Below are 15,366 nucleotides of genomic sequence, written 5' to 3'. Positions count from 1 at the left end.
AATTTATATGTAAACAGAAACTTGCAAAGAATTTTCAGTGATCTGAGGGCTTATAAATGGAAGTGGATTTGACAGAAGGAGAGAAATGTGTTTCAATAAAATGATTGACTTAGTTCTAGACAGAATGTTTGAAATGAAGAGTAGCTGACCTTCATCTGTCTCCAAAAGGCAGGTCATGCTATGTCATATACTTCAGAGACTTTGGGACTATAGATGTAGTATGGAAGTCCTCTGAAAGTTATGACAAGTATAGTAATACTCTGGGTGGAACCAATGGATAGTTCAAAATTTGTGTGTAGAAGAAACGAGAGAACAGTTTCACACTGAGCAGAATGTTCTTCAAGACTGCTAATTTGGTGTTGGCAATTGAAAATGAAGACCAACTGTAAAGGACACTGATTTTTTTCGAAAGCCATTGTAGACCTATAAATGAGCATTTTTTGCTTTGGCTACAGCTTCATTCGTATGTACTTGTAATAGTGATATAAATGCACTCATTTTCACATTTACTAAACCAGGGTGAGGGAAGTGGTTGAGGATGCTAGTCATTTCACACTTTTATTAGACTACTGCTTTAAGGTAGTGTATTTCTGATAAGTATTTGCTTACAAATATATACCAAATATGTACTACACACCAGATACAGTTCTATGCACTAGAGATATGGCATTCAAGATATGCTAAATCTCTACATTTACTTTTGTGGAGAGGATGGAAAACATAACAATAAAATCATTTAATTTAATATGGGATAGTAAGATGTGTTAGACAAATAAAAAGATATGTAATATGAAGTATTAAATAGTTCATGATCATACATATATTCATTAAGGTTTCAATATAAATATCACATCAGTTTTGACTAAGAAAACACATTTTATGTAAGAAATTACATATGCTGAAGACCTTCCTTCTATCCCTTTTATCAAATTCTAAAAGTGAATTATCATTACCAGTATCCTTAATTTGCATATGTGGTCATTCTAAGTATTCTTGTACCACTCTCTGAGGTAGATATCACTTAATGCATGGGCTATCATTCCCTATAAACAGCACAGTCAAGGATTTTAAGGAAGTGCTTTATTGTGAAAATATTCTATTAGTGCCATATCTAATATCTCCAATGTATAATTTTTTTGTTGCCCACTTGTTAACTTCTGCCCTATCATAAAATGTTTTCATTGTAATGTATGTACCCATATCTTAATAGCGTAACATATACCTTTTGACATAGTTAGTGAATACTACCAGCAGCAAAATAATAGGACTGCCGGTTATATTACCAATATAGTAACCCTTCTGTACCAACAGTATGCTTTTTCCTAGAAGTGTGGTGTTTGCTGATAGAGATGTGTATCTGTTGGTGTGAAAACATAACATCTGAAATTTTCTTCTCTCTTCTAAATACTGTATGAGCTTATATCTGTTTATTTTTCATCCTAAAATTCAGTAATGCTCTGTGTGGTCATATGTTCCTTGGAGGTAGCTTGAAAATGTATCTCCAGATCCTGTGCCTAAATAGAAGGATTATATAATGAATATTTTTAAGCCGTAATAGACTGAGCTGTATGATATGAAATACCAAAAGGGTTAAAGAACATTAGCAACCATTTTAAGTATAGAAATCAAACATGATTGGTTTTGTTATAGAGCTTAAGAAATGGTTTACAAACTCAAATTATTGATAAGATGTTTTTATGTGGAAGTTTTCACTAACAGTATACCCTTTTGGTATTGCAGTTAATTCATTATGTATAAATAACAGAGGCTTCATTCTTCTAATTTGTTTATTCTTCTAATTTGTTTACAAACTCAGAACTACTCAAATAAATATGTATCTATTTTTAACGTTCAGCAGTACTGTTACATTAGCAATCAATTTGGCAGAAGCATAAATCCATTAGAAGTTTATCTCATTGCTTAGATTTCTAATTTTTAAGTTACAGATGGCTGTTCAAAACATTGGTTTTCTTTAGAAATGGGTAGCCAACTCCAGATACTAAAATAAACCTAGAGCAGGTTTTGAAATCTAAATAATGTTTTCTGGAGTAAAAGTAATACTGCCTGCTATTTTTCTGTTTTTTTTCCTGGTTATTACCTTAATATATCATCAAGTATCATTTCATGAAAAGTGTTGACAGTCCAAGCACTCACAGTACAAATCTTTTATTACCATTTAATTTATTTCCAACTTTGGTGAATCACTTTAATTTTTTTCAAATTTTGTTCACTGCTGAGTGCTGTAAGGATTTAAATAAGATCATCTTATCATCATCATTAACAACCTCTGTGCTGCATTTCCCAGGATTTCTTGTGTTAGGGGTTGGATCCCTAGTGTGATCATGTTGAGCCGGTAGGGTCTTTAAGAAATGGGGCTGCTTGGGTTGGGTGTGGTAGCCTAGTGGCTGAAGTCTTCACTTTACATGCTCATGGATCCCATATGGGCACCAGTGTGTACCCCGGCTGCTCTACTTCCCTTCCAGCTCCCTGCTTGTGGCTGGGAAAACAGTAGAGGACGGCCCAAAGCTTTGGGATCCTGTACCCACATGGGAGACCCAGAAGAAGCTCCTGACTTTGGATAGGCCCAGCTCCAGGCATTGTGGCCACTGGGGAGTGAGCCAGTGGATGGAAGATCTTTGTTTCTGTCTCTTCTTTTCTCTAGAATCTGCCATTCCAATAAGAATAAACTAAGTAATTAAAAAAAAAGTGCGGCTTCCTGGAAGATGATGAAGTAATGAAGCTTCCATTGCAAAATGAGTCAGATTGTTATGAAGTGAGGCGACTGCACACATAGTGGAGCCTTTTGCACACATAGTGCTGTACTGCTGCACCAATGTAGCCAGGGCTGTTGATCAAGATACCTGTAGTGGCAGACTGTTGGAACCTTCCAGCCACTGTAACTGTGAGCCAAATGAACTAGTTCATTCATTAATTACCTAGCCTGAGGTACTTTGTTATAGAAAACAAACAACAAGAACAACAAAAACAGACTAATATAAATAGGAAAGAAAAGCAAAGGAAGGAGTGAGCAGTGGCAGGGCCAAAGGAATGGAGAAAGTAGAAAAATTAGAAAAAAGGAAGCGTTTATATATTTGCTAGCAGGTTTTTTTTTTGCATTTATGTTCATACTCATTTTAGTGATTTTCTGAAATATCTGTCCCACAACTATTGATTGGCCTCTATTCACCAAACATGGCTCCACGGAGTGAATATAAATTAAAAAAAAAATCAGTTTACTAGGAAAATAGAATCCTTATAAGGTTTCTCGTTTGTGAAAAGATAGAGCTGAAACATTGGTGTAGAAAATGGGCAACTTGAGACAGCAAAGAATTAAGGACAGGAAGAAGAGTTAATGACAAAGCCTGGTTTCAAATAACGAGAAAGGAAATGCAGAGTGCGGTCGAGGGTACGCTGTGGAACTGCAATGCGAACATGAGGAAACAGACCTGATTTGCTGGTGCCATAAAGATGTGACCACATGGAGAGGAAACTTCACCTCCACGGAGAAGTAGCTGTTTAGCAACTCCTGAGATTTCTGAGTGGTTTGATGTCTCGATTTGTAGCTACCAAAAGAAGCTAGGGGCTGGTCCAGGGGTTTCCATTCCTAGGAAGACGCCTCACCAAAACAGAAAGTGTTGAGTTTCTTCTCTCCTTTTTTTTTCTTTTAAATCCCATGAGGTTGGCTGGATTTTGCAGGGAAATAGAAATGTCAATGTAAGTTTTTACATTGTATCACTAAGTCATAGAGAAAAGTAGATTTGGTAGGCATAGGCAATAGTTCAATAACCAGCACAGATCTTAAGAAAGTTCACTGTTTATGGGTTTTATGTAAGTACCATCAGGCAGCTGTTCAATTTTGAGTCACCTGAAGCCATAACAAATTTATAAACAAATTCTATATTGAGTGGTAGGATTTTTAAAGTTATTTTTCAAACCCAATTAATTGCATTGCCCAATGAATACAATTCAGCTGTTAATTTAAATATTGAAAGGTGATTCTGAGTTTGTGTTAAATTTTAAAATTTAAATGATGGCTTCTAAAAGTTACCTAAATCAGTTACCTAACAAAGTTGCTAATTGCCTGATAAAAGCAATAGAGAACGGTTAAAGTGCATGAACCCTGGCATCCCCAGTGTAATGCACCTGGACCAACATGCTGGCCACTGGCTGTAGCCTGACTTATGCTTGGCTGTTGTGACCCTCTGAGAGTAAATAAGCAGGTGGAAGATTACTCTCTCTGTGTGTCTCTCCATAACTAACTACAACTTTTGGATAAATAAATACATGCTAAAAACAAAACAAGGCAAAACAGCAGCAAACAAAACTAAAGAGATCCTAACTAATAAAAGTAAGACATCACAATACAAGATTTCAAAGCCTGCTACAATTAAAACAGACTTGTACTGTCAAGAACGGACTTGCGGAGCCATGGTCTTCCTTACGAAATAAATGTCTTTGCAAAGCATGGTATCAGCCATCCTTTGGCACTTTGTCATCTGTATGTCTAAATGCTTTCCTTCCCTCGTTCGGCTTATTTCCCCCTGTAATGTTACAACGTCATCCCTCTTTTCTTTGTTATTTTAAGAAAAAAAGGATGTATGTCTGCTAGTGACTTTACGAGAAATCCTGCCACATTCTGATTTCTAAGATTTATCTTTATTGTAGATTTGTGTTGAGAACCAGTTTCATATGAACCAGGTTCATATAACACTCGGTGTGTCTTGTCAGCACATAAAATCCCCAAATTCTACAGCAGAATTCATCATTTTATGAATAAACTTTCTTGTCCTACATAATATCCCATTCCAAGAAAAGCACAACCAACTAAAATGAGAACAAGTGAAATCATCTTCAGTACCATATTTCCAAAACATGTATTCATATCATTTTGTCGATTTCATCTTTTACCTCCTGAATATCTTCCCCTCTCTCGTCAATGGCCCTGCACTTCTTTTGATTTCTGTTACTCTGTGTGCTTTCAAGTGGCTTCTGCTTGTTTTTCTGTGCCACAAAGTGATTTACTTCTAGTAAATCTTTCAGTCTTAGCAATTGTTTCGGGAAGTTTTTTAAAAAGCATAAACAGGATAATATCACCCTTCAGGTTCATATATTTTTTGTATTCCCTAACCCTCCAATTTACTAAAAAAATTTTTCACCCTAATGAAACATAACGAAAATGCAACATTTGAAGAGTAATAAATTTAAAGATATGAGAAATACTATTTTTCACTTAAATGTATTCAGGATTGTATGTGTTGTGTGTAAACTTTTCCTTTGACAAACTCTTTATGATCCTTTGTTGTAAACTACCAGTAACTATAAATTTGAATAGGCTGGTCTTTCATTAAAAATAATCATTTTTTAGATGAATTTTATTCCTTTCCCATGTAGAAACATAATGAATTGTTAGGAAATTTAATTGCAGTTTCACTGAAGGCAGAAATTACTCTGTTTAAACAAAGGCTATTTTTTACAAAATGAATAGTCAATAATAATTGCTCTTTTGCAGTATAATTTTGATGGATGTCTTCAGATATTAAGGGTTTGTCTCATAATTATATTTCTTCTCTGTTGAAAGAATACTTTTTATTTTGTGTCTTTTTTCTGCATGTGGGGATTTAATAGTGCCTTGATTCTGTATCAAGCATGCTCACCTAATGATAAATACTTTCCAAGGTGCTCAAATTAACTTCAAATCATAAAATTCCAAATTGACTACTTGTAAATTCAACTAAGATAGTGCTGTATTTTGCTCTAAACTGCAGTTTTTGGCTATGAATGTAAGATTTCTAATTCATAAAATGTAGTTACAAGCTTTGATTTTTTCTCTGTATTTTTCTTCTTTTTAAAATAGAATTTGATATTTGTTTTTAAAGAAACATTTTTAAGCTCATATGCTGTTTTACAGCTTAAATATGAGTGCTATTCTTGATAATACATGTTTATAATTAATCCCAAAGGTTTATTTGTGTACAGTTTGTTTCTTTACTATTTGTTACGTTTTTTATCTTCAACCTCTTTAATATGTGATAAATATGTATGAATATGTTTAATAGAATAACAAATTTATTTTGATATTTGCAAATTTATGAAGCTTACCTTAATTATGGAATATACCTTGTTTACAAAATAATGTTATAATTGAAATTGGAATTTGAGCAATAAACTTAAATAAAACTTTTGAAAATCTTTCTGAAAATGTTTCATAAAACACTCCAGTCTATTTTTTAGAAGATTTATTCATTTGAAGGACTTACAGGAAATAATGGGAGAAAAAAGCGAGAGCAAGAGAGAGAAGGAGAGGGAGAAGTGGGAGAGAGAGAGAGAGAGAGAGAGAGAGAGAATAAATGAGAACCTCCTATCTGTTGCTTCACTCCCCAGGTGAGCACAACTCCAAAACCAGTATGCATGAGTTTTATTTAGATCACCTACATGTGTGGCAGGGGCCCAAGAACTTGACCCATTATCTGCTGCTTTTCCCGCATCATTAGCATGGAACTTGGTTGGAAATGGAGTAGCTGGGACAAGGACTAGAGCTTGTATGAAATGCTGATGTCACAGGCAGTGGCTTATTCTCTGTATGACAGCAGTCCCTGTCTGGAAGCTATGTAAAGGATTGTATGAATTATTTTCAAATGTACCAATAGTCTTTTATAATTTGTTCTTCATAGAGAATAGATGACATTTAGACAAAGCAAATAAGCTAATTAAAAGCATTTTTAAAAAGACTGAATTATTTGATTTTTAAAAAGTACTAATTTAAGTGCCACTTCATTTAAATTTGGAAACAAGTCTACAGGTTGTAATATACCAAACACAAAAGCATAATGAATCTCAGTGAAATTAGTTTGTTCGATTCATCCTCTTTTTGCTGGAACAATTGACTCATTCAGCTATCATGGATAGCAAAATCTGTCCCCTTAGCATTTCTTGCAGCTAACATCCGACTCTCATTTTAGAAATGGACATTGGAGAAGCTGGCATGGTGTCATCTCTAATCCTTCTCCTGCATTGCCAGCATTCCCATATGGACACTGATTTACATCTCAACTGCTCCATTACCAATCAACCCCCTTATTATGCCCTAGGAGAAAAGCAGAGAATGACTCGAGTCCTAGGTACCCTGTACCTACATGGGAGACTCAGAAGAAGCTTCTGGCTTCAGATTGGCCCAGTCCTGGCCACTGTGGCCATTTGAGGAGTGAACCAGCAGATGGAAAAATCTCTTTGTCTCCGCTTCACTCTATAAATCTGCACTTCAAATAAAAATAAATAAAACATTAAAAATTTACACTGGAGAAGATTCCTTCATAGTATATGCACAGATGCAGTTGTCTACTTTCAGAATTTTTTTTAAAAGATGTTTCTTTATTGTGTTTGAGAGGCAGAGATGCAGAAAGTGAAACAGAGACAAATAAATACAGCTTCCATTAACTTGTTCACTCTTTGGATATGTGCAACCGCCCATTGTTTGAGGCCACAGCCAGAGGCTGGTAAGCCCGCGTCTCCTATGTGGGTGGTAGGACCACAACCACTTGTTACAACCCTCAGCAGTCTCTGCGAGCACACATGTCCGATTGAGAGCAGAACCGGTCCTTATTCCTCGGCACTCTAACATAGGTTCTGGACTTTCCCGGGACCTGTTATGCTATGCCCAATAGCTGACCCTTGATGTATGGAATAGAACATTATCTGCTTTGCTTCCATCCTGGGATGGTTTAATTGTTGTATCAATATAACTGGTTTTCTGTGTTATTCTCTGATGTGCACAATAAGACTAAGGATCAAAACATGGAAGAACAAACTTCAGTTGGAAGGAACTTTAAAAATGTCTAACCTGAGAAAATATTTTTAATTATACCAATCTCCAAGCTACTGCTAGAAATGATAGTCTTTACAGTCTTGTAATTTATGCAACAAAAAGCATGTCAAAAAGCAAAGAAAATAATTCATTTTGAGTTAAAAATATAAATGGGTTTGGCTTTATAAGTGGGCTTTTATTTCATTCTGAATGTAACCTATAGAATAAAAGCACATGCATTTAGTTAACATAACCCATTTTAGAAAGAATAATTGCATCTTAAGAACAGAATTTTTTTAAAAAAAAGATCATGTTTTAGATTCTCAGGTTTCCTAAGCGAAGGTTTAATCAGATATGTCTCAGTTTATAAATGAATAGGGTAATTTCTATGCAGATGGTGGATCCCAGAAGGCCAGCTTTGAAACAAACACAGTATAGGAATATAACTGCAATCCTCTTTGTGGTAAAAGTATTATCCAGTTAAAATTTGAGATGAGTCTCGTATGAAATCATGCATGAAGTCCAAAATTATGTTCGTTGTTTTGAAACTTACTTAGTTGTAGTGATCACATTGAAAAACTATGCTAGTGACTAAGCGCTTGTATTCACCAGCCAGAAAGATCCAGGAAAGACCATGGATATGTGCTGAGGACGTCTAAATCTTCAAGCTAATAGGAAAATATCTTCAGGGATAAAACAGAGTAGGGATGAATAAACCTTCATATCTTGACAAAAAACACACCAGTTTTGGGGCCAGTGTTGTGGCAGAGCAAGTTTATCACCCATTGATAATTCCTGCCTGTGTCAACTGATATTGTTGTATGTTTAAAGATTATTCAGCAGTTTCACTGTAGGTCAGCACCATCCTTTCTCCCAAATGCATTATTTTATTCTGTCATTTAATTTACATTATTTAGGTGCATGTATTATTATTTTGTAGTCTAAAATCCTTTAGTGTCATTACTTATTATAGTAAGCAAGTAATCTAAATGTTTAAAAATGAAAGAAAACAAATAAAAGCCAAATATATTTTGACTTCTAAGCTCCGACCAAAAAATCAAAAGTCTTAGAAATAGATAAGCAATGCACACCTTTACGGGTTTTCATTCTGTTGAAATCTGTGATAAAACAAACAGTTTTTAAACTGCTTCAATGGTCAAGATTGTCAGAAAGCTGTAAGGGTTGCTTGACTCAGGATATTCTGCAGGTCTCACCAACAGGTTCGGATGTTTGGTATGAAATACAAAGTAAAACCACAGTAGGGAGGGAGGGATATCGGTTATCCTAAGAGCATGGAGCTCAACATTTTTGTCAAAAAGCAAATTTGACTATGAGGTTTTGTTTTGTTTATCTCAAAATATTTTTTGAACCATGAATATTTAAATGTAAACTGGAATTTATAATCCATTCATTTTTGGCAAATTGCTTAATCTTTGGAAATCCATACACTTAGCAGCAATGGGAGACACAATCTGTAATCAAGTCATAAAGGTATTTCCATGATTAGAGGAGATACAGAAGAGTAAAAAGTCTGATCAAATTCCTTACAGATGATAGATAGCGACTTCAGCATCAATAGGATTCCTTGTAGTATATTGTATAGAAAGGAAAGCTGATTTTAAAATATTATAAATATTTGGAAAGCATTTTTTTCCTTGGATTCAAAGTGAATTGTTTAGAACCAATACTTGGATCTATTTTTGGTAAGAAATCATAATCAATACTTTATAGAAATCAGCTGAAGCTTAAGCCCTTGATCATTGGAGGACAAGTCTGAGCATGGCTATCAGAATTCAGGCAGGAAGTGGAGGTTTTATCAGGGAGAGTGGCCAAGGTGAAGCAAGTGAGTGGCAGCATTTGTTATAAGCAAAATATTCTTGGGATTGTTTCATAAAATAAATAGCAGTTATGTTTACCGTAATGCAGCCAGATTTCCCAATGTCAGAGAAAAGAGATAAGAAGGAAAAGATTGTGTGAAGAAATCTGTGATGTTGAATCGGAATTGGAAACCTTGTGTGAGCTCTTGATTTTCAACGCACAAATAGGTAGAGACAAATGTTGATGTGAAAATGTTGATGTATTTGTCTATATATATGTGTGTGTGTATATATATATATATATATATATATGTACTATAGTTCTATTTAAAATTATTGAGAACCTAGCACTGTGTTTAGGGCTTAGAAAAGTGCAAATTCTCACTAAAAAAGGAGATGTATAATGGTTGGAAAGAATACAGATTAAAGAACAATAGAAATATGTGAAAACAATGCAGAATCCTGCTTTAAAAGGGTAAAAGCAAAATGTAGGACAATTTGTACCCCACCCCAAATAACAATGATTAGAATAACTGCTGAATTCCTGCGAATAAGAGTGAATGAAGTAATTAATGATAGCGATACTCCTGTCAATTAAAATACAACAAACATAGAATATTGGTATTAATAACTGGCATTATTAAGTGACCATCATATTTTAATTCATATAAAAATTGTGCAGAGATAAACCTTTATATGGGATAAATTTTATGTAGTCTTTATTTTGCTCTCAACAAAATACTTAGCACAAAGAAAAAGGTAGCTATATTACAAAAATAAAATTTTACAGATTTATTTATTTATGTAAAAAAAAGTGAACATTTCAAGGCAGGGGTGAGCCAACTGTGGCACAATGAGCCAAGCGACAGCTGGGGTTTGCTCACATGCTACACCAGAGTGACAGCTCTTGTCCTAGCTACTCTATTTCTGATCTGTCTCCCTGATAATGTGTCTGAAAGCAGAAGATGGCTTTAGAGTTTTTCGTTCTCTCTATCCTTCTCTTTCTCTCCCTTACAATAAATCTTAAAAAGATATATACACAAGGTAAGGAGTAAAGCTTAGCATCTGAGATAAATATGGTGGAAATACATTTTCTGAAACTGATATCCAAATTAAAGAATGTTCTACAAAACAATCACACAATAGTCATGTGTTTGAAAATCATGAATGTCAAGGACTGGAATGTTTGAGTAAAACAAAAATTAATGAGCACGTGATCTGACACAGGCTAATTTTTCTTCAAACATCATTGTGACTATTGGCAACACTTAAATTGGCTCAGTGGATTAGACCTGCTATCATGGTTACTTTTCTGATTTTCACTATTGCCTTCAAATACAGTAAAATCCTATTATTTGCAAACGAAAGTGCTAAGTCTACAATGTGCTTTCAAATGTCTCAAGAGACAAGTTAGTTTTACAACATTTTGGATTTTTAGAAAGAAAATCTTTGCCTTGAAATGAAAATAAATGCTTTTTTGAATTTGAAAACTATGTAATTCAAAATATAAGCTGAGTATCCCTAATATGAAAATCTGAAATCTCAAATGCCCTGGATCCTGTAGTAATGTTACAAGTGGAAAATTCCATACCTGACCTCACAATACATGTTGAGGTTGGAATTCAGGTGTACAAATTTAGTCACTTGCTCGGTAAGAAAAAAGGCTCCTGTCCTCTTTATCTTAGATAAATCTACTTTATGCAAGTGTATACACAGGCAAGACAGGCGACAGCAGAGTTGCACATGGAACCAAGAGCAATGTATGCTACTTACTGCTTTGTTTTTGGATTTCTTTTTTTCTCCCTGCATGTTGTATAGAGAAATTATTTTAAAATGCCAAAATGCCAAAAGGTATCCCTATTGTGACAGGCATTGGAGAAACTGAATAACAGTCGAAGTGTGAAAGGTCTTACAGTAGAGAAAGGAATATGATATAAAATGTGTGATGAATTAATTGAGTGGCTAGTCACGTGCATTCATAATACAACAAGAAATAATGCTAATCTTTAAAGTCAACATGAGGCTTCTAAGAGAAGAACTCTCTGTAATGTGGCAGCATATGTAGGAAACATTTTAAAACACTGTTCTGTTAAATGTCTCTCATTTGCAGAGCGTCCATTTTCTTATTCCTCAGTGGCTTCTGATGGTTCCTTCAGCCAAAATGGAATAAAACACAGTGCATGGGAGGAACATTGTAGTCAAGACACAATCTCGTAGGTAGAAACAGTAACCCTGCTATTTGTTCTTACTGCATTTACTGAATGGCCTGAGCATTCTGGTGAGTCTACTGTGCTACCTACTTACTGACAAACTCATTTTTCACTGGACTAATTGTGATTTAATTTATAGCTAAATTTTACAAGTGAATAAGCATAACAGAATTATTGTTTATTGGCACCATATAAATTCAGAGGCCAGGATGATGGTGATGTCAGACAACCATGCTTGGTCACATGGGGGACTGAGGTTACAATATCTTACTTTTTGGATATTTTAATGTATATGAGCTTTGTATTGTACAGAAAAATATTTAAATATTACATAAATTATCTTCAAGTTATTTTAATAGGTGTATATGAAACATAATTTTGTGTTCAGACTTCCATGCAATAGGCAAGATACTTTATTATATCTCAATATTCTAAAATCTTAAATTCAGAAATGTGTTTTGTATTTCAAGTAATTAATGTTCAATCTGTGTATATATCAGGATCCAAGGTAATATAAAATTTTTAGTTGCTAATACTATTTGGAAAGTCAGATATTTTATATATGTATATGATATTATATATGATACAAAATATATAAAATGTTAGCTATATCTCCTAAGTTACTAGGCATCAAATTTTCGGTTTTGAGTCTTAATCTGTTCAAAGCTGTGATGATTTTGTTTTCACATCACATTATGCCTAGCATTAAAATCAGCATGAAATATTAATCTACACTGGAGAATGTTTTGGAATCAGCCTATGACTTTTTCATTGAGTAGGATTTTCTGTTCTGACAACTGAATTTTACTTCATTTCTCTGTACCACTATCTTAGAGATCTATCTAGAATTTAGTACTTCTATAATTGAAGTCATGTCATTATCTCTCTAGTTTGCTCTCTGCTATACTACAGCCTCAAACCCCATATTCTATATAAATTAGATTTCTGCTCCTGATTAACATCATAGTTGATAAGTATTAGACTGCACTGTCAGCATTTCTCCAAATCTCATCAGGCTTCACTAACAACAAGTCCTCCACGTGTGAACACCTTTGAGGGACGCTAGCACTGGACTGATCTTAATGCTTTGACACATCAGGTTAAAATATGCATTTGCATATGGAAAACAATGTGTGATATCAACTGTAATACCATGCTCTTTGGAGATGTTGTTCTGCTTTGAATTTTATCTCAGTAAGTACACATGAACTGAAAACTGAAAACCTGGAGCTTCAGGTTAAATGTAAATTAAAATGACTTACAAAATATTTTATATTAATTTCTCCAGAGTCAGTAACTAGGTAAACAAAGCTGTAGAGATTTTTCTAAGAAACTGAATGACAATCCCATCGCCTTGTTCACCAGAAAGGCATGCATTATGCCTTCAGATGTAGCTCACTTATTTTTTCCTGTTTCAGTGAATTATTGATAATGTGCTTATTTTACTATTATTCACTTATTAATTCATTACATGTTATCGGTTACTTCTTGGCCAGTCCTCCTCCTAGGTGATGTGTATGTAGAGACAAATAAGGATGTGAATGTTGCAGACTGTGATATACTCTTGCAATGAACATTAATGCCACAATGGAGAAAACTATGGTTCGTTTGATGCCATGAATTTTATCTTGTATAGAATACATTTTACTTTACATGATTAGAGTAAGAACCTTTGTAGGAGAGATTTATTTGTTTAATGGATGTAAACATGATTCTTTACTCTATGCCAAATAATATTTTAGACATAAGGATTAAGTTGCCTGTAAAGTGGGCAAAAACAACATTTTTCTTGGAGCCTAGGTTTTAGTGATTTGGATATTAAAAAAATGAAATATCAGTGCAAACAGTAAATTATACAGAATTGTCACAAATGCTATGGGGAAAAGCAAAGATTGTAGCGATGATACAGAGTGTTGCATAGCTTGTGATTTTAGCAAGCAGAGAGGATATATTTTGTTTTTTTTATGTAATTATTTTTTAATAATCTTACTTAGTTGATTAGGGAACAAAGTGTCAAGGGCTACAGGGTGAAAGTGGGTAATACCATTGTTTCCACATCAATATCATTTTACCCTGTATCTGGGGTCAGGGAAAAAAACAAAGGGAAAAGCCCCACCCAACCTCCCACCCATCCCAGATCCCCAACAGGAGGCACGCTCTGAGGGTCCTGCTCATACAGTTTTGATAGTTCATCAGTTCTGGATTGCTGCCAGTCTCTCAGTTCCAATTGCAATGAACCCTATTCAGAATCCACTGGCTGACAGTCTCTTCATGGTTGGGGTTCTAAGATCAGCAGTTCAGTTGGAGGGATCTCCAAAGAAACTTCATCTGAGATGATCCCAGGCCTGATTCTTGTGCGAGTTTGCTAGTATAGAGTCCGACACCGTCCATCACACCAATCAGCTTATGCTCATGCTGGTCGTTGGGATTGCTGGGTTCGTTCTGTTTCCAGCCCTGTCTTCCTCGTGAACCAACGGGTGTTGTAGTCCAGTTCGATCCTGCCCGCTTACTCGGTCCTCACGCAAACCGGTTGGAGCTGCAGCCTGGTTGGGGCGACTCCCCATAACCCCTACCAGTTCTGCCCCCTACCCTTGTTCCCATGGTTGCCAGTACACACCGCAGGCTTGTCAAGTCTGTCCCACATCCTGTTTAGCTCTCGCACGTGTCGATGGGCATTGAAGCCCACCCAGCTCAACCCAACCAACCTACTATCCAGCCCACACACCTACTGGCAGGTGCCTTCTGTCCAGCCACCCCTGCCCCTGTCCTGGTGTTTGTGCTGTCCAATGAGTGGTAGCCCGAAAGAGGTGCCCACTATTTCCCTTCTAGGCCACACTCACTCCCAGATTATGCACTCTCCAGGTAGTTCTGGCATTTGACTTGACAGAATTAGCTCCAAGTGCCAGTCTCTGCCAGCTAGTACTGCGGCTAGCCCAACCAACCCTCACCCACTCTAGTTTTTGCTTGCACCAGTCGGAACAGTCAGCCCACCGTGACCCTTCCCTTATCTAGCCCACATGAGGCCCACAGGTGTAACAGCCCTGCCTGTTCTGATCTGCCTCCGTCCCGACTCACGCTTTCCAATGGTAGTAGTTGTCCGGCAGGGGAGCCCACATTCCCCTGTCAGCTTTGCCTCCTCCCCCTGATTATCACATGTGCTGTTTGGGCGCTGCAACCACATCTGGTACGGCTCCTCTCACCTTGGCATTCCTTATTGTGTACTAGTATGTGTCGCAACCGAACCTGGCTCGACCCACACTCTGTTCTGGCGCTCTGACTCACCAGCGGGTGATGTGAACAGGTTCAGCCTGGTCTGCCCCCAACCCATGCCATGTGTATACCAGTGGGATAATTTCCTTAGCCTGTTCTGGGCTGTTTCCTATTGTGCTTCTTGCGCTTACCTGCAGGGACTGTGTCCTGCCAGAGGAGTTGCTCAGGCTCCTCCATCAGAAACTCTCCCAGTGCCAGGTTTCACGCATACCAGTGGGTCCATGAGCCAGCCCTGTTCAGTTCACCTCCTGTCCTAGCAGGAACAGTG

The 15,366-nt window shown here is 36.2% G+C and overlaps 1 long non-coding RNA gene across 1 annotated transcript in view; it reads left to right on the top strand.

Moving 5' to 3' along the window:
- The window catches only part of LOC131482070 (uncharacterized), a 345,618-nt gene that overhangs the window by 169,564 nt on the left and 160,688 nt on the right, over positions 1-15,366 (top strand). Inside the window, exon 2 of the long non-coding RNA XR_009246747.1 lies at positions 11,729-11,835. This is a non-coding gene — a long non-coding RNA (uncharacterized LOC131482070). The remainder of the gene's footprint in view (positions 1-11,728; positions 11,836-15,366) is intronic.

This window comes from Ochotona princeps, chromosome 15 (assembly GCF_030435755.1).
Source record: "Ochotona princeps isolate mOchPri1 chromosome 15, mOchPri1.hap1, whole genome shotgun sequence".
Classification (NCBI taxonomy): Eukaryota; Metazoa; Chordata; class Mammalia; order Lagomorpha; family Ochotonidae; genus Ochotona; species Ochotona princeps.
Note: the sequence above shows the minus strand (reverse complement) of the source record. Positions and strands in the feature narration are given on the sequence as shown.